The sequence below is a fragment of the Fukomys damarensis genome, unplaced genomic scaffold, assembly GCF_012274545.1.
Source record: "Fukomys damarensis isolate Sample0158 unplaced genomic scaffold, DMR_v1.0_HiC HiC_scaffold_32, whole genome shotgun sequence".
NCBI classification, from domain to species: Eukaryota; Metazoa; Chordata; class Mammalia; order Rodentia; family Bathyergidae; genus Fukomys; species Fukomys damarensis.
In genome coordinates this window covers 4,572,850-4,597,121 of record NW_022900944.1, presented here as the reverse complement: position 1 = coordinate 4,597,121, position 24,272 = coordinate 4,572,850, and the positions used below count along the sequence as shown (strand labels likewise).

At 38.6% G+C, this 24,272-nt stretch overlaps 1 protein-coding gene across 12 annotated transcripts in view; it reads right to left on the bottom strand.

Moving 5' to 3' along the window:
* Window positions 1-24,272, bottom strand: part of Bmpr1b (bone morphogenetic protein receptor type 1B) — a 393,795-nt gene that overhangs the window by 82,569 nt on the left and 286,954 nt on the right. Inside the window, exons 1-2 of one of the 12 annotated variants that reach the window (XM_010639611.3) lie at window positions 9,504-9,521; window positions 9,098-9,226 (exon numbers count right to left, since the gene is read on the bottom strand). The exons of 10 other annotated variants lie outside the window; for them this stretch is intronic. The gene's annotated coding sequence lies outside the window, so the exon portion shown is untranslated. Of the gene's footprint in view, window positions 1-9,097; window positions 9,227-9,503; window positions 9,522-24,272 lie in introns of those variants that run through there. One more of the 12 variants, XM_019209837.2, reaches the window with a different exon arrangement.

Genomic DNA, 24,272 nt, shown 5'->3' with positions numbered 1-24,272 from the left:
TAATAATAATAGAACTTTTAAAACTTCTTGATTCAGCTTTGGAAATCCATATGCATCTAGAAATCTGTCCATACCTTCTGAGTTTTACATCTTATGTACAGGTTCTCAAATGTACGTACTGATGAGCTTCTGGATTTCTGCAGGATGCACTGTGTTTTTACCCTTTTCATTCCCAATTATATGGATTTGGGTCTTTCCTTTTTGATAAAGTTGGCTAGATATTTGTCTACTTTAATCTTTTAAAGAAAGAACTCTTCAATACATTGATTCTTTGTATTGTTTTCTTAGTCTCAACTGCATTAATTTCTGCTCTGATCTTTATATAATTTCCTCCCTTGTATAGCTTTGGGTTCAACTTACTCTTCTTTTTCTACAATCTTATTTTGTCTACATTAAGTTATTTATTTGACCTTGCTTTGTTTTTCTGATGTAAGAATTCACTGCGTTAAATCTCCCTCATAGGACTACTTTCATTGCATCCCATAAGTTCTGGTAGGTCACATGAGCATTACTGTTTAGGTGATTTTTTTTTTTTTTTTTTTTTTTTTGGTGGTACCAGGGATTGTACCAGGGATTGAACTTGGAACTTTGCATTTGCAAAGCAGGCAGCAGAACCACTGAGCCAAATCCCTGGCTCCTGGGCATTATTGTTTGTATATCTACTTTCTTCTTTAATTTCATCTGTGACCCACTGGTTGTTCAGAAGGGCATTATTTAATTTCCAGTAGTATTTGTGGTTTATTTTTCCACTTATTTCTAAGTATTATGATCTGATGGGATAATTTCAATTCTTAAGCATGTTCTATGAACTAGCGTGTGGTATATCTTGGAGAAAGTCCTGTGTGCTGCTAAGAAGAATGTGTATCTTGTTGTTGTGGGGTAGAATACTTTGTAGATTATCTACTAAGTCCATTTGTTCAAAGGCATGGTTCAACTCTGATATTTGTTGATTTGCGACAGTGGGGTACTTAGGTTCCCCATAAAACTGTATTAGTGTTTATCTGATTTTTCATATCCACTGGTGCTTGTTTTATATAGTTGGGTGTGCTCATATTTGGTGCTTATATACTTACGATTGTTATCTGTTCCTCTTGGATTTTTCCTCTAACAAGTACATAGTGACCTTTGCCTCTTCCGATCTGGATAATCCCAGTCAGCCAGCATTAGGATTAAGATGATGTGCTGCTTTGTTTCTTTCAAATCCACACATATTCAGGCTGAATCTGACCTCTGGTCTTGGGTGTGCAGCCCAAGTTAGCTTATAACACTCTGGGGGTCTCTCGCTGGCCTGTCCACGGCTCCCTGACCATGGACGTCTCCCGTGGTTGTCTCTCACACAGTCACTGTGAGAGCCCTGTGTGAAGCCAACCTGTGGCTGCTCTGAGTGCCGGGTTCAGTTGGCCCCTACCTAGACTGCTATATAAGCAGGCACTTCCTCCAGGGGATGCAGCAGATGCTTGGACTGGAGACACTCTCCGCTGCTGAAGAGCAAAGCATCCGCGGCTCTGTTCTGCTGGTGCATCTCTCCCTGAGGTCCTCGGGAGCTTCCACTTTCACTGTGTCCCTCTAGATTACACCTTCCTTTCTCCTACTACAAGTCACTAGCCAGGGAGAAAATGCAGATCACTCCGTTCTTCTTCTGTGTTGTGGTCTGACTCCTCAGTTTCTTTGTAGGGCTCCAATTCTCCCTTCGGAGCCTTCCTGAATCCCAGCGATCCATCTCTCTCCTTCTTTTCCTCTGCAACGAGTTATTCTGCAGTGTGTAGATTGAAATCTTGGAGAGGCTGATGTATTGCTGACTACCACTTCACCATCTTCCCAGACATCTTGGTTTATGTTCTTATTTTAGTTAACCCCAAGCTTTGGTGAGCCACACAACTCTTGCAGCCTTCTTGATCTTACTGAGAAAGTGTAAATCTACTAAAAATGACTTCTCAATCTACTGGCCTGATCCTAGCCTCAGCATGTGCACTGTGGAATCAAACATGTACTTTTATCTTCTGCTTAAGGTATACATGTTTAAAAACAAACTAGACTACAGTTAGTCTCCAACTTATGAACATCTGAGTTGTGAAGTTTCACAGGTTTACTGTATAAGACACACTCTGTTGGCTTACAAATGAATCTGAATTTGAACAATCCTCCCGGAATCAAACTCATTCATAAGTCAGGTACATACTGAATAACTTTTTAAAGTGGTTTCACAAACGCAAGTATACCCATTATCACAACGTGCTAAAAGACAAGTTAACTACAGCATAAGCTCATTGTAGAATATAATACTAAGAAAGTTGGAATTCATTCCTGCACAGCACAAATTAAGTTCATCCCTCCAAGCAAACCATTAGTTCCTCCTGAATTTTTACTGCACATACAATGAAGTGAGCAGTGTAAATCAAGGTAGAACTATTGGGAAGAGAAAAAGCTTATTCATAAACTCTTTAGTGCTTCCTGAACATTTACCACTCACACACACAAAAATGAAGCTTTGTTTTATAGTACAGGACATGCATAGTTCAGCAACTGGGTCTCTGTCTCTTCTTTCTCTCTCTGCCTTAGTCAACAAGTCTGATCCTCTGCCCTCAGTAACACAACTGGAAAGGGAACGGATACAGGGCCGTGGTAGTGAACAGATGGAAAAGCAGAGGTATGGACTATAATGAGAAGGGAGAGAAAAGCCCTAATGTATGTGATTACCTATTTAGAAAATGTGGAGGTAGCTACCTATGTTCTCTAAAGCTTTTCTGCCTCAAAATAAGGACTAGATGGGTAAGAACTATAAATGCAAATTTAAAACAATAATGACTTGAAATATTCAGCAGTCATCAAAGGATAAAGGCATTATATTTTCATCTTTCGCTGGCTTCAACTTACTGATACCACACACATATGCTCTATGGCAATAAAGGTTTCCTAGGATGCATATAAAAGACTGAAGATTAAGCAGACACCCTTATCAATTGCTTGAAAATCACACCATCATTTTCCAGTAGAATTACTGAGAGAAAATTTTTATTTCTGAGAAATAGATCCAACACCTGTATAAAGACTCTGACCAGAGCAGGTAGCAAAAATAGTAAAAAATTACAGGGGAAATTATAACTATTATTAAATTTATGAGGCATATCTTACAGATAAGGTTTGGGTTAAATAACAGCTACTCATCACTTTAGAAAGACAAATTCAATCTTACGACTCGTCATATATAAAGACAGCAAACTCCTTAAAAATAAATGATATATACTCTTCAGAGGAACACAGTTATCAAAATAACTACAAAAGTTTGGTTTTCAAGCCAGGGCTTACCTTTGAAAATGCTAAGCCTCAGGAAAAGAGAATATATGGATAGATGTTTTGTTACCTCTTTGTTCATCCTGACACACACTTCTATTTCATATTAAAAACAACAGTGAGCAGGCATTGGACTTTTCTAGGCCACTATCGAGTTTCAGGTCCAGGGATCTTTATTTCTATTATCACACAACTGGATTCATGGAGGAGTAGCAAAAAATGGTACCACTATTGTCCCTTCAAAGTACCCCAATCACTTCAGCAATTCCTCCTCTATAAAAGACTACTCTTTACAAAGTGATTGTATAGAGTGAATAACATATTTTGACATTCCTATTTTTTATGTTACATGTCTGAACCACAAGAAGAGCTACAATCAAGGTAGCCAGAAGGGGTATGATGGAAAGCCTGTGGGTCTTAGGAAGAAAAGCCGGAACACCGAAATGAAGAAAAATAACCCGTCAGCTCATTAACTATTCCTTTGTACCACCTCAACAAAAGGAACAAAAAGACCTTTCCAAATGGCTCTAGCAAGGGCCAAAGTACGTGAATTGAGAGAAAAGGTTTCTCCAGAGGGAGAAGCCAGCACTCCCAGGCACTGTTCTAAGCACTGTTCGTATACTGACTCAGCTTTTTTCTTTCAACAAGTTTGTGGGCTGTAGAGCATCATCCTCTCCAGATTACAATACGGAAATTGAAACACTGAGAACTTGCACAAAGTCACAGATCTAGAAAGGGTTAAAATTCATGAACTTTTTAAAGCCTGACCCCAAAGCTTGATCTCTTAATCATTCATACAAAAGCAAGCTCTCTGGCTACCTTCAGAGGAAAAAAATTCAAGTCAATGATTAGTGCAAAATTAAACTTAGCAGTAATAAAACAGAATAATTTTAAAGAGTCCATTTGCACAGTGTTTCTGACGTAAAATTCACAAACAGGAAAGGGAGTTGAGTTTCTACTAACCACTACTTTCTCCTTTGGTCTATAAAGTGTTTGTATTTCTGGTCTGAAGTGAATTTTAATGAGCCCTTAATTGTCAAAGGACTTCATAAATATTCATTAGACATTAAAAGTTGTTTCCTTTCTTTAAAAGCCCAAAGAAAGCAGTAAGACTCCAAAATGGATTAGGCATGAAGAAGTGTAATTGTAAACATGTGATTTTTGTTAGATGTTTATTTCAATGCCTCATCTTACTAGTACACTAAAAAAAAACTCTCCCCGTGCCTTTATTCACTGTTTTGCAGTGTATAGCCTCTCATGGTAATATTTTCTTTTTAATAACTCATCCAGTCTGAATTATCCAAAACATTTCACCAACTCTTTATATACCTCTGCACCAATGAACAGCAAAATGGTTATGACGTTGGGAGGAAATTATTTTATCTAAATCAAAAAGGCAAATCTTGCTATTATGAAAATACTACAAAACCTTTTCACAAAAAAGTTTTTCACACTGGATTGAGTTTTCTAAGAAAGAATTAACCAAAACACTGCCTTTTGCTGTTCTGCTGGACCTGAACTCATTCTGAGGTACAATTCTAGCACTCGCTCTCTCCCCCTCCCCCTCTTCCCTCGCCCTGTTCCATCTCCCCCCTCCTTAAAAATACTGCCTTTTACATAAACTCTAAATAGCAATCAAAGAAGAACACACAGATAAACTTCTGTTAAAGCTGCAGCCTCAATGATTTGCCATCTGCTAAAAGGAAGAAGATTCTCAGAACTCCCATGGTCAGTCTAGGATGTGCAACTGCCAACCAAGTCAAATACTAACTCAAAATGGATCAATGATTTAAATATTAAAATAGAGACACTCAGTCTACTGAAATATAAAATAGATAAAATTCTTGAAGCCCTAGGTGTAGGCAGGATTTCCAAACAGAATTCCAATTGCACAAGAAGTAATAGCAAGGATCAACAACTGGAAACATATCAAATTGAAAAGCTTCTGCACAGCAAAGGAAACAGCCAACAGAGTGAAGAGACATCCTACACAATGGAAAAAAAAATTTGCCAGCTACATGTCAGACTGAGGGCTCATATCTAGGATATACAAAGAACTCAAAAAATTAAACCTCTTTCCCTTTCGCAAGATAAAAGATCCAATCAAAAGGTGGGCAACTGAAATGAATAGATACTTCTTGGAAGAACTATAAGTGGTCAATAAATACATGAAAAAAAGTTCAACATTTCTGGTCTTAGAGATGGAAATTAAAACCACACTGAGATTTCACCTATCTCAATCCAGAAAGAACAGCTATCAACAAAATATCAAATAATAACAAAGGGTGAAGTTATAGTGGAAAAAAAGTTGCTAACTTTGTTTGAAGTATTTTACAGTGCTTAGATTCAGAAAACCAAAATAATTGGCCACAAATATGATTCAAGCATAAAATAATGTGATTCTCCTCACAAAATGCTAAAATTCTTTTTTCAGTATCCACTGAAATAATGCCAATTATTTTCAAAACAGTCTACTATGATTTCAATGCTGCCTCCAAAACTCATACTGAATTTAATCATCATTGTTAAAAGTATTATTTAGAAAATACGTGAGGAGGAGATTAGGCCACAAGGGCTCCCACCTTAAGAATACGACAGAACAAGAAAGTTCTCTCCAGACACTGGAATCTTATATAGAGATTTCCAGTCTCCAAAATGGAAAGAAATAAATTCCTTGTCTTTACAAATTACTCAGTCTGTGTTATTATGTTATAGCAACATAAAACAGACTGATACACAGACTACATGATTACTGGTTCAAAACATATTACCACTTAGCAGACAAATGTTCATTGTTATACACACAAAAAGGATTTTTTTTTAAAAAAGGTAAATATAACTTTCTTATTTTCTGTTTAATGATTTAATACCCCAAGTAAGAAACAATTTGAGTCCCAATTACTTAGCTTCAGCGTATGGATTATCCCAATGTATGATGTGGAATTAAGATTTTTCTACTTCTGAATAATGTGAAAACATACCCAAGCAACCTTCACTTTCAGTACTGTATTCAATAAATTATATGACTTTTTCAACATTTTATTATGAAATAGGTTTTCTGTTAAGAAGATTCTGCCCAACTTTAGGCTAATGTGAGGATACTGAGCCGGTTTAAGGCAGATGAGGCTAAGCTCTGATGTTTGGCAGCTCAGGTGTATTAAATGACTGTTCAGTGTAAGATATTTCATTTACAGTGGGTTTATGAGAATGTAACCGCTTCACAAATCAAAGTACCTCTATACATGAAAAATGTCTTTTTAAAGGATATAACAAAAAAAATGTTTTTTCCTATTACATAAAAATTCATTTCGATCTTTATTAAGAGTAATCCAACATCTGTCTTTCTAGTTCTTTACAATACCTAAAACATCTACCCCATTGCTGAATTCACAGGGATAATATTTAAAGTGCTTACTGACTCAATAAATTTAAATAGATGCAAAAGGATTTATTTTGATAGCTAATATTATACATCAGCTTGACTGGGACCAGAATATTGCTCAAACATTATTGCTTTTTTCAATGGTCTGCTGCCAGACAAAGGTATGATGCTGCCTAATCGAAGCTAAAATTGGGAAGGAAAGACTCATATCAACATCATCATTGGACATTTGGGAGATTCAGGCTGGTTCACAGCTATCTAATCTACAAATACAGGCATGATGAGATCAACAAGAGTCAGAAAAACATCAAAAGGAGACTGCTAAGGTAGGAAAGGGCCCCTTCAAATATTCCTGGGTCTTGGCTAAACTGAGACGTGTGCATGAGCAGGTCACTGTGTGAATCTGAGACCAGCAAGTATTATGTAACTATCCCTGGTGGCCCAGGACACAGAGACTTTATTAAAAACATGTTTCTAGCCACATCCCAGACCAACTGTCCTGTTCTCATTGTTGCTGCTGGCATTCACAACTGTGAAACTGCATCTTCAAGAACAGCCAGGTCTCGTGATCATGCCTTTGTGGGCTATAGTCTGGGTATGACACAACTAACTGTCGGTCTTAACAAAAGGGATTCCACTGAGCCTCCCCATGTGGAAAGAGATCTGAAGAAATCATTAAGCAAGGCAGCACGTATATGAAGACAAGTGGCTGTCACCCCTACACCACAGCGTGTGTGCCAATTACTGCTTGGAATAATCACAGAATGATGGAGTCAAAGGCTGTTATGACTTCATTCTGGGCATGGAAGACACAGAGAAATATGGGCAGCAGCGCGGCCCCACCACACCCAAAGCTCTGTACGGCATCCTCTACAATCCATCCAACTGACAAACCCTTATTCCTGCCCCACCCTGGTATCTACAAACCTGCTGGGATCAGGAAGGTCCCTGAGGGCTGAAGGCAAACTGGTCTTCTCAAATCCAGGGGGTGGTCACCTGTGCTCTCTACTCAGGGCCACAGCTGAAGAAAAAAGTCTGCTGAAGCACAGCATGACACTAAGAAGGAACCTCTTCTGGGGACAGTGTTAGCTTCAAAGTCAAGGACGTATCTGTCCTGTTTTCATCCTGGCAACACTGCTGGTTTTAGCAAAACAGCAATGGAAGCAGTGACTTCCCCACTCAGGTGATCAGCCTGAGCTCTCCAGGCCAGTGTGACTGCACCCTATGCCAGAGGGTCGCAAGGCTCATGCTGCTGGTACCTTTGCTGTAAGTTGTTTGTAAATCTTAATCAGCAGTGAAAACAGTTTCAGAACTGTTGGTCCCAACTAACTGTAAAAGTCTGTTTCATATCAGCAGCATATCCTAAACCTCTGGAAGGAAAAACTGCTATGGGAAACATTTGTTTTTGTGTGTATGCGTGAGAGTTTTAAGTTATTAGTTTTTAAAAGCAGTAATTTTCATAGAAATAACCTAATAACAAAATCTGTCACTGTCTGGGGCAGATTAAACAAAGATAAGCGAGAATGAGACATTATGCTGGGTGTTTCCATGATGGCCTAACTGGTTGAGATTAACCTGTAAATGGTGGACCCAGCAACGCAGGGAGCCATCATGTGATTAGCTCTAGGCTCAAAGGAACGAAAAGGCAGAGACTGGCCCTGCTCTGAGTAAGAGAGACGCCTGCCTGCTGGGCTGCCAGCTTGGACGTGAATTTTTCTTTTTGCCTTCCAAATCAAATCGAAACCTCCGCTCTTCCCGGTTTTAAACCTTTGGGACTAGAAACACTATCGCACATTCTGCTCTCCAGTTGGCCACCCTGGGATCATGGGATTTGCTAACTTACACAATCATGTGAGCCAATTCATTATAACAAACCTCTGTGCACACACGCATGCACACTCACACACACACACACACACACACACACACACACATCACTGACAATGTCTCTAGAGAATCCTGACAGAGTTATTGCTTCTCTGGAGAAACCTATACAGGTATTCTATGTTTACAAAGTCTGTTAAATAACCAGGTTTCTTTTAAACAAATATTTAAGTCCATTTAATTAATTTATACAGGTATTCTATGTTTACAAAGTCTGTTAAATAACCAGGTTTCTTTTAAACAAATATTTAAGTCCATTTAATTAATTGTGCACTACAACAGGAATTGGAAAAAAAGAGCAACAATTGAAATTTCACAGCCAGGAATACAGCTCAGGGTCCATACACATATTTAGAAACTGTGCTCTATTGGTAGCCACTCAGGCTTTACAGCTCAAATGCTTCCAAGCACATTTGGGTGTAAAGTAAGAGTAGAAGACCATTAACACGAGGGCATACTGTGCAATGTCATGGAATTAAATGAAAGGGTTAAATTTAAGGAACAAGTCAAAGACTTCACCCACAGCTTAAATCTACTCACCAATGAGGAGATGCTCACTGATCAGTGATTCTGTTTTCCTTCAATTCTCTTGAGCAGTATTTCCCCTCCTTTACTCCCCACTGGTCCAGGGTTTTTTATAAAACCATCATTCAATCAGTTACGGCCCCCCTGAGAAATAAAATTCTTTAATAAATTTCTAGATTGAAAACTAGTTCAGAACACTTGGCTCTTTTCTGCTAAATATGGTAATAAAAATCACCAGAGCTTTTGAAACCTATTGGCAAATACCTAAGCCTCAAAAATACATGAAAGATGTATTTATGAAGATCACAACTATTAAAAATTTGATATGACTAAGCAGAGACATATATGCCCCCAAATACTCTTGAAAATATGTAGAAGTTTTTTATTCCATGTATTGTGAATGTTACACTAAAGTACTCACTCATTTCCGGGGACTGGAGAAAGAAAAGTACTTCACTGTTTCCATTAAAAGAAGATGGCTGTGAAAGCAGGACAGTTTGCAGCCAGCCAGGACAAGACAAAGGTAAGCTCCCCGCACTCTGACAGTGCTCAGACACCTCATCTTCAGATAAATGCCTTCTCCATACTTTCAAAATGTACCAACAAAAACAAATTCAGTAATGTTCTTTCTTTTTTCCCAAATTTTTCTCTACTTTTTTTAAACAGTGCAGGAAATAAACAGAGATAAGAGTTAAGAATGCTTATGCAGGAACAAGAACACAGAGTAAAATGTGATCTCGCTTGTTGGTTCTGAAAGGTCACTAGGCCGCCTCAGGGAACCACTCTCTACCCAGCACCCAGACTGCCCTTTCCACGCCAGAATTACATTCCCTAAATTTTGCCTTCATTTATTTAGTAAAAGTGTTTACTGGGCACTTTTCAGACACCCAGCTCTGTTCTAGACCCAAGGACACGGCGGTGCAAAGAAACAGACACAATCGCATGTGGTCACAGCGCTCAGTCAGCGGACAGAGGACCGCAAACACAATGCCTCCGCGATACATATAAATCTGCTAACCGCGATGGAGGAAAACAGAATGCGGACGGAGAGTAAGACTTATTATTGCAAGTGACTGAAGCTTAAGACGATGATTAGAATTTCCTCCCGGAAAGAGGGATCCCTGCGAAGGGAGAGATGTACAGGAGAATGAGCTATGGGACAAAGTGGAAGAGTACGATAGAAGGAATCTCAAGCAAGAGCCCTGGGGTAGAAATGCCCCTGGTGCTCCCAAGAAGTGGCAGGCACAAGTCTGCTCGGCAAGAAGAACCACAGTAGAAGGCAAGATCAGAGAGACCTGGAGGAGAGATCACATTGGAGCTTTGTTGAAAACTTTCACTCTGGGTCCTGTGATGGGAATACAGATAGCAAAAACAAAAAGCAAAGATTCAGTGAGGAGGTGACTGCAATCACTACAGTAAGCACTGACTGCAGCGTGGCAATGTGGCGGTCATGAGAAGTAGTCACATTTGAGATATATTTTGAGGGCATTGTTATAACCTTGGTTTCCTAAAAATGTGGAGCCAAAGACAGCTACTTTCACAGAAGCAGTTCATTTGGAACACATGACTTGGGGATGAGAAATTGATAAGTAAATACTGGTAACCAAAGGTGTAATCTAGTTAATTCTTACTAGAGGTATTTTAAAGCAAGTCTAAGTATATCCAAAGCACAGAGGAAAAAGAAGCAAATATCTGTCAGCTCTGATCCACTGCTGACCAGGCCCAGTAACCAGGCAGACCTCCTGCCCGCCTTCCAGGCCGTGCAAGACTGAACCGTCTACACAATGGTTCCTGCAGGTGACCCAACAATGCAGCAAAGACAGCACAGAGCCGAGCCAAGAAGGAAGATACTGTCCAAATCCAGCCTGGAAAAGCTGCTCAATGCCGTTAGGGGACTGTTTCCTGCCCCCTGAAGTTGTGAAGAGGTTGAGGAGGACTCCGGAGTGGAACACACAAGTACACAATAAAGGTGGCACTGAAGTAGGTGTCTCATGCCATGTGTATTATGTGAGGGATGAGCAAAAGCTGAAAGAATGCCAGCGCTTTGTCTTAATCACTGCAAGGGTGGAATCAGCCATTAGCTGAGAAAGGAAGACAGTGGGGTGATATAGTTAGGGCCTTTCTTTGTTAAGAGCAGAACAGGGATTTATGCTTCCACATACAAGCAGGGATCAAACAATACTGTGAATATTTAAATTTTGAAAAATAAATTTAAAACAACATTTCCATGAATGAGGTGGTGTGTTCCAAGTGAGAAGCATTTTAAGGGAGATAGAAGGAATGCGCAATGCTTTTAAAAATGTAAACATTCACGCTATCTCACGATCATCCCATCAATTTGACAATTGGATGTGTTCTCATTCTCGACAATCTCTGTCGAAACAAAATCATCACGACACAGCGTGTGCTTGCCCACTGTCCTCACCGGACACGGCACCGCCATGCCTCTTTTACCTGTTCCACATCATCTGAACCCACTCAGGGACAGAGGCAGCAAAGACACTCGTGAAAGAGGACTTCCAGGGCCGCCTCAGAAGAGCTGAGAGTAAGGAGATGAAGTGTTTTTGATGTGAGGGAGATATTTTAAGGGAGATAAGTAGCAGTGCATTTTATCGTAGTAAATTTTTAAAAACTCAAACACTCTCCATTATCATTTATCACATACTCACCCACTTTTATCATCTGTTCCCGGCTTGCCAGCTCACATTAGCTACTCTTAGTTCTCCTCCAACTCTGCAGCTACACAGCATGCAATTTTCTGCAGTGCTAAGCTCTGCTTCTCTCTGGGCTCAGGCTCCTGTTGGCCTGTCTGTAAGGTGTTTAATTCTTTTCTTTGCCCAAGTAACTCTTCGTTAGTCTTCACTTCTCCGTGGGATTGAGCCATCCTTGTAAATCAGATACATACCTATCTCTTCTCAAAGTAGTCTTTATATTTATATTTACCACCCCTCCAGAATGTGATCTCCATGTAGGAATATTTCTCTTGAGACAAGTGCATGTACCTAAGTGTGAAAGTGAAGCAAAAAATGGTTTTCCCAAGTCATTATATATTTATTTTAGAAATGCAGTAACACTGATCCAAAACAACTTTTCTGAGATTTAAATGGTGATGTCCAAAGTTACATAAGTACTTAGTAGAAAGGAATAAATTAAAATTCAAGTCTTTAATCGGACACACGTGTAAATACTGCATAGTTTCTCTGGTGTGATAAACTAAAAGTGCAAATAAGGATCAAAATGTATAATTAATATTGTGTAATAGGAAGAAAAGGTCTGAAGGTGTTGGGGGAAATAGGAGGAGTAGGAGAAAGGGAAGAAGGGAAAAGAAAAAATAACAGAAAAGGAAAAAATAGAAACAAAGTCTTGTACAGGGGAGGGTGGGAAGGGAAGGCAGGGGAATGGGGAAAAAAATGAGAACCAAGACCTGTCATGTAAAGGTACAAGATCCCAATGATGAATGTAACTATACTGTATACCTAAAAAGTACTAATAAAAATATATTAAAATGCATGTCTTCTCATTCCCATCAGAAAAGGCCACTGTCTTTTCCCAAACAATGAAGTCTGGGAGCATATCTAAGTGTAATATCCTTTAGCAAATCTACAGCAGTGATGGCAAACCTGTAAGAGCTTTCCATGGCAACAACAAACAGCCCTCTGTGGTGCACATGCAAAGGTTCGCCACCACTGGTTTACAGGATTAGGCAGGTTACAACTAATAATGTCTATTCTACTGTGTCTGAATTCCCATGTTGCAATGAAAGATAAAAACAAGGCCACCAGGAAGTAAAATAAAGTTATTTGTAGTTATTATCAAAATGACTGTTAAGGACAGGCATAACATAATCAGATTTTGTATAATTATCCCCATCTAAGTGTTAGAGGGAAAGATCTTTTCCAGTGGGCTGCAGTAGTACATGCCTTAAGTCCCAGCTACTCAGAAAGCTGAGGGAAGAGGATCATCTCATCCTAATCATTCAAGATCATCCTGGGCAATGCAGTGAGACCCCATCTCATGAGTAAGTAAATAAGCAAACATATATGTATACACATATAATGTATTTTGACATATTATTAGCTACAGGACTAAAATGACACATTTAGCTAATGCTGTTCATTCATGACAGAGAAACCAGGAGGTTTCTCATAGTGACTTTGCTTTATCCCACTGGCATCCAGGTGGAAAAAAATCTGAGCATGTCATCTTTAGGTTCTCTAATACAGTCTCCTGCTGGACAACACTCCTTGGTCAACTAGGCTTTCCCGAGTCCAGTCCTTCTCATCTGGAATAAACACATTATTCCAACAGATGCCAACACATCACGTGTCACTGATGCACAACAAAACTGGGGGAAAATGCAAACACTTAAAATGAAAGACATATCGAGGCCAAATTTACACAGTAAAATGACCTAAGGAATGCCCTTAGCCAAATTCTGAAATCATTCTGCTATCTTCAGGATTTGAAAGCACACTTAGGTTATATATACTGCATAATAAATGCTTAAATACCAACATTTTACAACTAAAACCCACATAAATTCAAAACTTCCGAAGTTCCATTAAATTTTAAACAATTCTTAATTAAAAGAAATTACAAATCAATATATCCATCAGAAATGTATGGGTTAAATCAGAGTGCTAGATACTGTGGCATTTTTACACTAAAATTAAAATTCCTCCATTAGAAAAACAAGGCAGAAGAGTCTACTATCTAAAACACTTCTTTAATCAGGCCATTAATCATACTGTAATTGCTCATAAATGTTCCCTGAATTTCCACTGCCTGTGGGATAGTACAGTGGTCTTCAAGCTTTAGTGTACAATGATCTGAATCTCCCAGAAGGCTTGTGAAGACCCAGATTACCAGATTCACCCCTTTGGGCTTTTGATTCAGTGCTGGGAGGAAAAAATTTGTTTTTCCTACATAATCCTGTGCAATGCTCAGGCAGAGACCCCAATTTGAAAAGGTCAGGTCAAATTACGGCCTAACTTATGTTCATCTACTTCCATACTCCCATACACACTTTCTTACTGCTTTGGACTTACTCCAGCGGGTCTAATCATTCTTACGTTCATAGGCTTTGCAGTTGTATGAAATATTAGTTAACCTATTTAGTTTAGAAAGTTAACTTGATAGGGCAATTATATCTGAATACTACCAAAACTACAGTGCCACCCACCCTGAATTAGCTTTCATCCTTTCTCCCTCCCTCCGTTCCTTTCCACTGGGGATTACACACAGGGCCTGAATTTATCCCCAACCCTTCATCTTAGTTTTTGAGACAGGTTCTTACAAAGTCACTAAACTGCATAGATTGTGTTCAAACTTGTGATTCTCCTGCCTCAGCCTCCCAGAATGCCAGGCGCCTGGCTAATTCTTGGTAATAACCTCTGATAGACACATTCAAAGATCCCAAAGCCATTTAACCTCTCCATGGATGCCCAGAAACTGGGGTGGGAAAAGGACGAAACAACATTCCAGGAAAACATGGTTATGTTACGACTATGAGCTCTGCTGTATAAAGGTTTCTCAGTGTGGGCTTTCTTTCCTCATGACAGAAAAAGCATCTGTACTACCTCATGATTAAGAAAAGCAAAGAGCACGTCCGATTCCGGCCTCTGTCTCCAGGGGAATCTTCCAAACTGTGAGGGCAAAGTTCACGGTAAAGGTTCCTAGACACATCAGCAGATTCCCACGGGGCCAGACTCAGAATGAGGAACAGCAGGCAGCTGTCCAGAGAAGCTATCATTTCCTCTTAACTGAGCGAGTGAGCAGGCCTGCGGGTGGGCCACACGGGTGAGTTGTTGAGCAAAGGAGATGATCTGATTTGAACCAGGACTTACGGTAACTGCCAATCACAAAGAATTCCTCTCATAAGCCACCAATAAAATGACAGAGCTGCTCTACCAGAATTCCCACTTTAGAGGTAAAATATCATTATAACTGGTACCATAAAAAACAAATTACAGTCAATGTAAGAACCTTAACTCACTGTCTTATTTGTAGAAAATACTTTCTAGAACTAAGTCTCAATAACTAGAGAAAAAGAAAAACCATTGTTTTCTAGCTGACAGGGGGTGGGAGTATACAGCACCTGATTTCATTCCAGGTTATGAATTCTAACACAAAATTCTACAAATATACAAAAAAGGATAGAGGATCCTGAATTCTCACAAATCATGTGGATGTACTCTTAGATTTCTTATTTCCAAGGGGTGAAATATTATAGAAAGAATTCAAATGAGTACTAGGTCCTCTCCTCCCTTATTCCCCAAGTTGAATTTACTACTTTTCATTCTGATGAGTACTTTACAGGTCTTTATCGGGATATAAGTCACATACCATCAAACTCCTACATTCCACGGGTGCATCCTTTTAAAGATACAAGCAGAGCTGTGTGGTTCCGCACATCTAATATGAGAAACACTTTCAACCTCCCCCAAGCAGTCACTGCCTGCACCAGCAGCCCCGGCCCCACTGACTGACCGTACTTTCCACACCGATGTGACACACACCAGCCTTGGGATCCTACTCCTTCCACTGAGCCTAACGTCCCAAGGTTCATCCACATTGTAGCAATTACTGGAACTTTATTTTAAATGTTCAATTATGTAGCTATAAAACATTTTGTTTATTCACCAACCCAGTTGATGGACATTTGGGGAATTTCTTTAGGGCTATTATGTGTGCTTCTATGAATATTTACATGAAAGTTTTTGCGTAGACTTACATTCTTAGTTTCTTGAGTATACACATAAGAGTTAAGTGACTGAGCCACATGGTAACTTCATATTTAATATTTTGAAGAATTACCAGTTGCCTTCCAAAGTGGCTGTAGATTTTACACTCCCTAAAGGAGTAGATGAAGGCTTCAATTTCTCCACAACCTCACCAATACGTGTCATTATCTGTCTTGTTGATTATAACCATTCTGATGGGTCCGAAGTATCTCATTCTGTTTATTTTTTTATTCGTATGTGTTGCAGTATGTAATGGTTGCCTTCCTCATGGGGAGCAGGAACCTGCACAAAAGACGTCCAAATTCTTTTCATATCCCCTTCCCCTCTCCTCTGAATGTCCAATGTATAACAATGTTGAGTATCTCTTCAATTATTGGTCATTTATACATATTCCCTGGAGAAACTTCTGTTCAGATTCTTGCCCAATTTTAAACTGGGTTATTTTTCATTGTCAATTTGTAAAAGTCTTTATAGAGTATGAATTCAAGCCCATTATCACATACATAATTTGCAAATATTTTCTTGGATTCTGAGTTATCTTTTCACTTTCTTGTTGATGCACCCTGATGCACAAAAGTTATTTCTTAACAGATTAATCCTACATTAATTTTCTATTATTGCTTGTGCTTCCCACACACCTAAACAATCATTTATCTATAAATATATAATTTTATACATATAAGTGATACATCTCTCTTCAAAATGCTTTCATTTATATTCCAACGAATAGCAGTTAAAGTTTCTCACTTCTCCGTATTCATTCAGAGCTTCAGTAATCAAACTGTTATTATTTAACTTGTCACTTGTGTGGCTTCTTTCTCACATCTATGTCTTTCTCCTCTGTGAATGGCAAGTTTTTGTCTTCTGTTTAAGAAAGTTTATCCTTTCTGAAGGCGTTCTTTACATACAATAAGTATTTCTCAATTTTACGTCATGTAATATGCTTTCCAAGTGTATATATACTTTGTTTTTTTTGCTTGTTTGGAGTTTGTTTTGTTGAACTATTAAATTTACTGTGATCAAATGTTAAACTGTTTTATGGAGTTTTGCATCCTTTTTGGACTTTCATATAAATGTTCTCCTCTAAGAGATGTACAGTACAGCTATCAGAATGGACACAGCACCTAGGCTGCTGTGATTTTAATCTCGACAATACTGTATATTGATTTTGTAAACTTGAACGTATTATTTAACTTCTGTGTCTTCATTTATTCAATGAAAATAATAAAGCACCTACATCAATAGCCTATCCTCAGCCAAAACCACATTATATTAATTCGTACAGATGTAAAACTGCAAAATCATAGTAAGTTATTATATGTGAAAGGGCAAATATCCTTACCTTACTATGCTTATTAAAATTTTTAAGTGCAAGAATTCTCATATTAAACAATAACAAATATTAGCATTGTATCCCTGGATTTGTGAATCATAAAACTGCAAATGAAATGTTCAGTTATTTTCTATTAGGTCATTAATACTTAATGCAAACATACGGATGCTGCTTTGCTTTTACCTCTCGACCCTTTCAATTATTTTATAAATAATAACGTAATGATTAATGAGAAATCAAAAAGAAAACATTATAGAAGCTTCAAGGGATAATTTGCCCCTGAATCTTTTAAAATATAAACAAAAAATACTGTTTTCTCAACAGATCTTCAAAAAACCTTAAGTGGAAGATACACAAATCTAAACAAAGCCATTGAACATAAGACCAAGAATTTTCATTCAGCTTGCAAAACTAAAGCCTGGACTTGCAGTTCCTGAAGAAATCAACAATGAAAACGTAAAAAAATTAGGACAAGTGCTCCAGCAATTTTATCTTCTAAAGACAGTTTTTCAGTTACTCTAAAACATTCCATGGGAAGTGCTCAATGCCATAAAACTCAATGTGTAAATCTAGGGGACCCCAAGATAATTGATACCCTATAATGGAAAGGAAAAAAACAACCATGAATTTTTAGCATTAGGAAATAAATCTGCAGTAGTAATACCACTCTCTCAAGGTGTAAAACTGCAGATCGCATTTCTGCTTTGCAGTCAGATCTACTCAGAATATTTTCTATTAGAACCTGTTGTCATCCATAATGATCACACTCATCTTGGGGAATTGGTACCTGTGCACAGTGTATCTTAATTCTCTTCTTTTTCCCACCTCACTCTCCCATTCTTTCACTCCCCATTTACAAAAGCTTTGTGTCCATTTTCTATGCTTTTTAAAATCTCCTTTGCCTTCCTTTCCTTCCCTTGTTTCCCTTCCCATTCGATTATGTTCTTACTACCTCCCAATATCCATCCCCCCATTTGTTCCTCATGTATCTTTCGGCTTTCTCACTCTAGGGAAACAGTGTGATACTTAAACTTGTGTGTCTCATTTATTTCACTTAAAATGAAGGCCTCAGGATGCATTCATTTACCTAAAAAGCTCTCAAGTCTATCCTGTTTTATGACAGAAGAGTCCTCCACATTTTCTCTATCCATAAACACCACATTTCCCCATCCATTCATCTGTTGATAGGCATATAGGGTATAGGCTGTTTCTAAGGCTTACCTCTTACAAACTGTGCTGTTATAAACATGGGTGTGTATCTATTACTGTGGTATGATGCTTTTAAGTCTTTTAGGAAGATATCTAAAAGGGGAATAGCTGGGACAAATGGTACCTCTAGTTTTTGTTCTTTTTTTAGGACTCTCCATACTTATTTCCACAGTGTGTAAATTCTATCAATTTACACTCACCAACAGTAGAAAAGGATTCCTTTTTCTTTTTTGGTACCAGGGATCAAACTAGAGACCCTGGGCTTGCGAGGCAGGCAGCAGAGCTACTGAGCTAAATCCCTGGCAAAGGATTCCTTTTTCAACACAGCCCCACACAGCATTTGCTATTGGTTGGTTTCTTGATGATGGCCATTCTTTCTGGAGTGAGATGGAATCTCAGTGCTGTTTTAATTTGCATTTCTCAAATGATCAGTTATGGTGAAATTTTTTTCATATATTAGCTGTTTGTACGCCTTTGTCTGAGAAATATCTGTTAATTTCGATGCTCATTTTGGGACTGGGTCTTTAAATTTGGGGAGTCTAATTTTGTGAGTTCTTTATATATCCCAGATATTAGTCCTTTGTCTGAGGAGTAGCTAGGAAAAATATTTTCCCCTTCTGTGGGGTGTCTCTTTACTCTGTCGGTGGTTTCTTTTGCTGGGCCAAAACCTGTTAATAAGATGAGATCCTAGCTGTTGCTTCTTTGCAGTATTTCCTGTGCAATCAGGGTTTTGTTCATAGAGTCTTTGCCTATGTCTTTAAGAGTTTTACCTTTTCTATCTTCTGACAGATTAAATGTCTCTTTAATATTTAGATCTTTGATCCATTTTGATTTTTAGTGCATGGTGAGAGGCACAGGTCTAGGTTTAATCTCCGGCATGTGGAAAGGCAGTTTTCCCAGCACCATTATTAGAAAGGCCGTCTTTCTTCCAGAGAAGGTGTTTCACCCCTTTGTCAAATAATAGGTACCCGAGTGTGCTTGGAATGGTTTGCACATCTGTTTTTCTGTTCCACTGTGGCTTTGTGGTATGACCTGAAATCAGGGATTATGATGCCCCCTACCTTCCCCTTGTTGCCCAGAATCACTTTTTCTATCTTAGGTCTCTATGTGAATTTACGATTGTTTTCTCCAGCTCTCTGAGGAATTCTATTGATATTTTGACTGGGATTATATTAGATCTGTAAAACAGTCTTGGAAGTATAGCCGTTTTCACTGTATCGACTGCCTACCCAAAAGCAGGGGATATCTTTCCTGTTAAAGGAAATTTTCCCTTCCACTAAAGGAAATCTTCTGTTAAAGGAAACCTACTATAAAGGATATCTTCTATTAAAGGAATTTTTTAGAATATTTCACAAATAAACTCTTTAGAGGAGTATTTTATGAAGAAAAAGATTTTCCATTGTTTAATATGGGATGCAAAATTTTTTCCTAAGATTCATATGTGTTTCTCAACTTTACTGGCTTCTCATCTGAGATACACTTCAGGTATTATGGCTCAGAACAAGCTATACATAATTTGTATCCCTGGCAGTATCAAATTATGATGATTTAAATATGACTGGATAGAGAGTACTTCTTACAAGCTAGATTGCATCAGAATAAAGAGAACGATCAGAGGTCATCAGCACTAAGTTTGGTTTGTGCACTGAAATTCATTCTTCACCATGAGGGGTGTGGCGATGGAGGTGGTGGTATGTGTGTTTATAATCCGCTTCTTAAATACAGTGCTCATACAGCAAAGACCTGTTTTTGCTTTCTGAACATTTAGCCTAAATAGAAATCCTAAAACCAGGCAGGTAATTCTTGAAGAACTAAAATGAAAACTCTGGGATCCAATGTGGTGTTCTGTCTGCAGTACTAAGACTTTAGACAAGCGCCTAGCAGCTCTGTGTCTCACTGCCCTCACATGCAAACATGAGAGAAAAAGGAGTGGATAGTTAAATTTGACCAAGGCTTTTTCAAATGTGAATGCAAGTCCCTTTAACATATATTCCCATTAGGTTTGTCTTAGATTGTGTAGACATTCATGCTCAGAATGGCACTTTATTTTCTGTTGAAGGAAATCTTCAGCTCAATCATCCCCCACACAAAACTGCTTCCGCTCCTACTTGAAAGAAAATTCCTTTTCAAGGTTCACAGTACATTAGAGACAGCTGCATTGCTGAGGTTCATCCAGAAACTTTTAAAAAGCTGCAGATGTAGCCCATGCATGACATAGATCCTGGAACGAGACAATCCCAGGCATTCAGACTGCCCCCTCTCTTACCCTCTTTTAATTTTATATACTCTGGTGTTGCCTATGTACATGAAATCGTGTGTACACATGTGCATGTATAACAATGTTTAGTTTTGATACCGTCCCTGACAGGACAGAGAAGCTCTCTAAAATCACTATTTTAAGAGCTAATTTTCAAAGAAAGATTAAAAAAAAATTTAAGTACATTTCTAGTTACTGATAATTTAACAAGTCAGTTACTACCTCTTAATTTCTTCCAAAGAGACAAACCTCACATCAATACACATCCCCTGCGTATGTTTCCATATTGCCCTGGAACCCAAAGTGTTTCTCTGGAAAACTTAATTCTGAAGTCAGAATGACCAAAACAATACTAAACTAAGGTAGTAAGAATTCTGGCAGAGAACTTTTCCAGCCGGAGCAGAAAAGAGAGTTACGACTTCATTTCTTTCCAGAACAGTCCACACAACTGCTAGACAGCCACGGAGACATAAATTACTTTCACTGGGAGCAACTCGTCTAACAGGGGGTGGCAGATGGGGCCTCAGGAGCACCCAAACAATAAGGGGTTTTCTGAGAAGGGCCACAGAGCTGAACTCTGAAAATAGTTCCAGGAGCTTGACAGGTATTTAATGACTATCTGGAGACAGAAATTACTTAAATATATCCAAAGAAGAGACAGAAAATTGGGGATTTTCATTTCATTTCACTCTCCCAGAAACCCTTCGGATCATACTTGGATTAATCTAAGTAAATTAAGACTTCCTTGTCCTTCACTGCCACTGGGAACAATATTTTAATAGTACTAGGACTATTGTTCTATTAAACAACAGGTCAAGCTAATGTACTATTTTATGAAAGCATGTCTAAACTAGCTATGCAACTAAATTATTTGTTAAACAGGCTCTGCAATTTCCCTCAAATATATATTAATAAAATAGTTTCTTGGTAAAAACGTAGGGGGAGACTTGAAATTCTGTCTATAGGTAAGGAATGAATGGCAATTTCCTAACTTGAGCCTGATGGGTATGAAATCCCTCAGGCTGTTTATTAAACTGAAATCTGTGGGACTCAACTCTCAAATATTTGGCTGTCATTCAGGATGAGGTACAGGGACCTGTATCTTTACACGGGCCCAGAGTGATGCTGAGGTAGGAAATACATAGCACCCTACCATGAGAATGGAGGCTCTGATTATCAGCTTTCCCACTGCAGATGCACACTGCCCACCCTTCAGCTCATTCTACTCAACAGTCAGTGCAGTGAGCCCACAGCCAGTGTGCCCTGAACATCAGATACAGCCCTCCATTTTCACCAGTCTGGCCAGAAAGAGGAGGAAAAATATCCAAACCTGAACTCAGGTCTTTTCTGCCACACTGCACAGAGCTGCCACAAAGAAAACACATTGGCCAACTGCTCTATTGTTGTTGGCAAGCACCAAAATTTGCTCAAAACCTTTACAAATGAAACCCAGCTGCATAAGCTCAATACCAGATGTCTTCTACAATGTGTGCCTCTGAAAGATTAAATTGAGCATACGAAAAAGATGAAATATATGAAAATCTAATTTGCAAGATGTTTGTCATTAAGTTTTTAAAAAGACAGAAAATTGTATTTCTCGCTACGAGAGTAAGTAGTAGAGATTAATAACATTACTAATAGCTCCTAAAATTCTTATGTCATACATAAACTGGTATATATTCATAAAATTCAGGCCAAAAACAATCTCCAGAAATGCCCCAGTGAAAGAATGTCACATGTCTGTGGAAACTCATGATTTATCACGAGTCCCCTTTTCCTGATACCCACGGTTCAGTATGAACAAGTCCTCACTCAGGGAATAGGAAATTAAGCAGGAAATGTTTCGTGATAGTGTCAGATTGCACTAAGCTGCAATAACCCTGTGAGAACACAGATCTAAGAAGCACACACAGGAAAGCACATAGAGTTAGAAGGTAGTCCGTTCACCGACTACGGTTAAGTGGCACCTGGCCCCTCCTCTCCACACAGGTCACAGGGAGCTCCTCTCTGTTACCCTTGGTTTCCAGGCCACTGCACATGCCCCGTGGTTGCGGCTGATTTCAGAGACTGAGTTAAACCCAGAGAGCCGCTCAGTTGTTCCTCCAACAACAGAGCTGTGGCAAAGGCCCTCACTCACATGAGTTCATGTTTCAGGTAGAAAGACGACATATGACTATCATGATGTTAACCTTTTAAAATCTTTATGGGGAACCTAAAAAACTGTTGCTTTGTAATGGAATCTGAAGGCAAGATTCATTTGAGCATAGTAACTCTAACCACGACCAAAAAAAAAAAAAAACTGAGATTTAGCTAGGTTAAAAAAAAAAGTACGTCATCCCTAAAATTAAAGCTATAAAGAGCAAGGTTATTTTGTCATATTTGAAAACTGATTTGAAAGATTGACTTGATTTCTTCAGATCTAAAAAAAGAGTAGTTTTTAAAGGAGAGGAGCCAAAACAAAGGTAAACAGTAGCCAAAGCATAGTTTGATAATAAACATATTATCTATAAAAAAATAATAACAGAACAATAATTTCCTGAAGAGTTTGCAAAACTAACCTTGGCCGAGCTTATAGGTGAAAGTAAACAGACACGGGCAAAGACATCTGAAGATTCCTTGTGGTCACTGTACCACACTGGCTGGCCCTTTCCTCGATGTGGTGCCCCATCACTGAAGTTCCACACCTGAGGAAAGGATGGTGTAAGCCACCTACTTCCAAACATACAAAACTTCCCCAAAAGCCATGAAGCCATCCAGATTAAAAATGTAGACGTTATATACCAAAGAATATTGCACAGAAGAAACAAGACCACGAACCAAAGTAACTGTTCAACAAGTACTCGTGAGGTTTGTCAGAAGTGAATTCGAAATGCACATTAATTTTCCCTGGACTTGAGATTGAAGTACAGTAGTGCCCACCAATTCCTGGCCCGATCAGGGATTATAAATGTCAAGTGTGTGGTGTTCACTGTCGGATGCAATACTTTTTATTCCTGCCACTACCTTGATAGCCTGAATTTCATTGCTTTAAACAGCAAAAAAGAATCTTCATTTGCTGATAAAATAATTCTGTAGAAACTATGGGGATGTGTTACAATTATTTTTGGCAGTAATACCTCCTATGTACTAAAGTTCAAGTGAAAAATATTTATGTGTTCTGTCTTGGTTATGAGTGACTACAAATTCCAGATTGATTGCATTTGACTATTCTTAGGGTTTGCAGCCAATCAAAATCTCCCTCTTAAAACTAAAAAATAAATGGCAGTGAAACACTTATCAGTTAACTCTGGAGAGCTAATCAGAAAAGGAATTAGAACACTGGGGCATTCACTATTTGGGGTCATGAAGAAGAAGTTGTCTGGTGCTCTATATATCAAGCTTGTGCTACGCACTCTGGAGGTAGCTATAAGCAAAAGGGATAGAACATTTTCATCTGCGAAGTCCAGCAGGACAGTGATCCATTGATAATATATTATGAGGTATAATAGGAAGGAGAAAAAATTGACAATGGTGTGTAATAATCAAGGGGTTCTCAGTTAACTTCAACTATTAAGAGAAAATTTAACATGCTTGTAACATTTAAGCAAACATATGGATAAGCAAAGTAGAAAGGCAAAGAATTTTTGAAGCTGTGAATACTATATATAT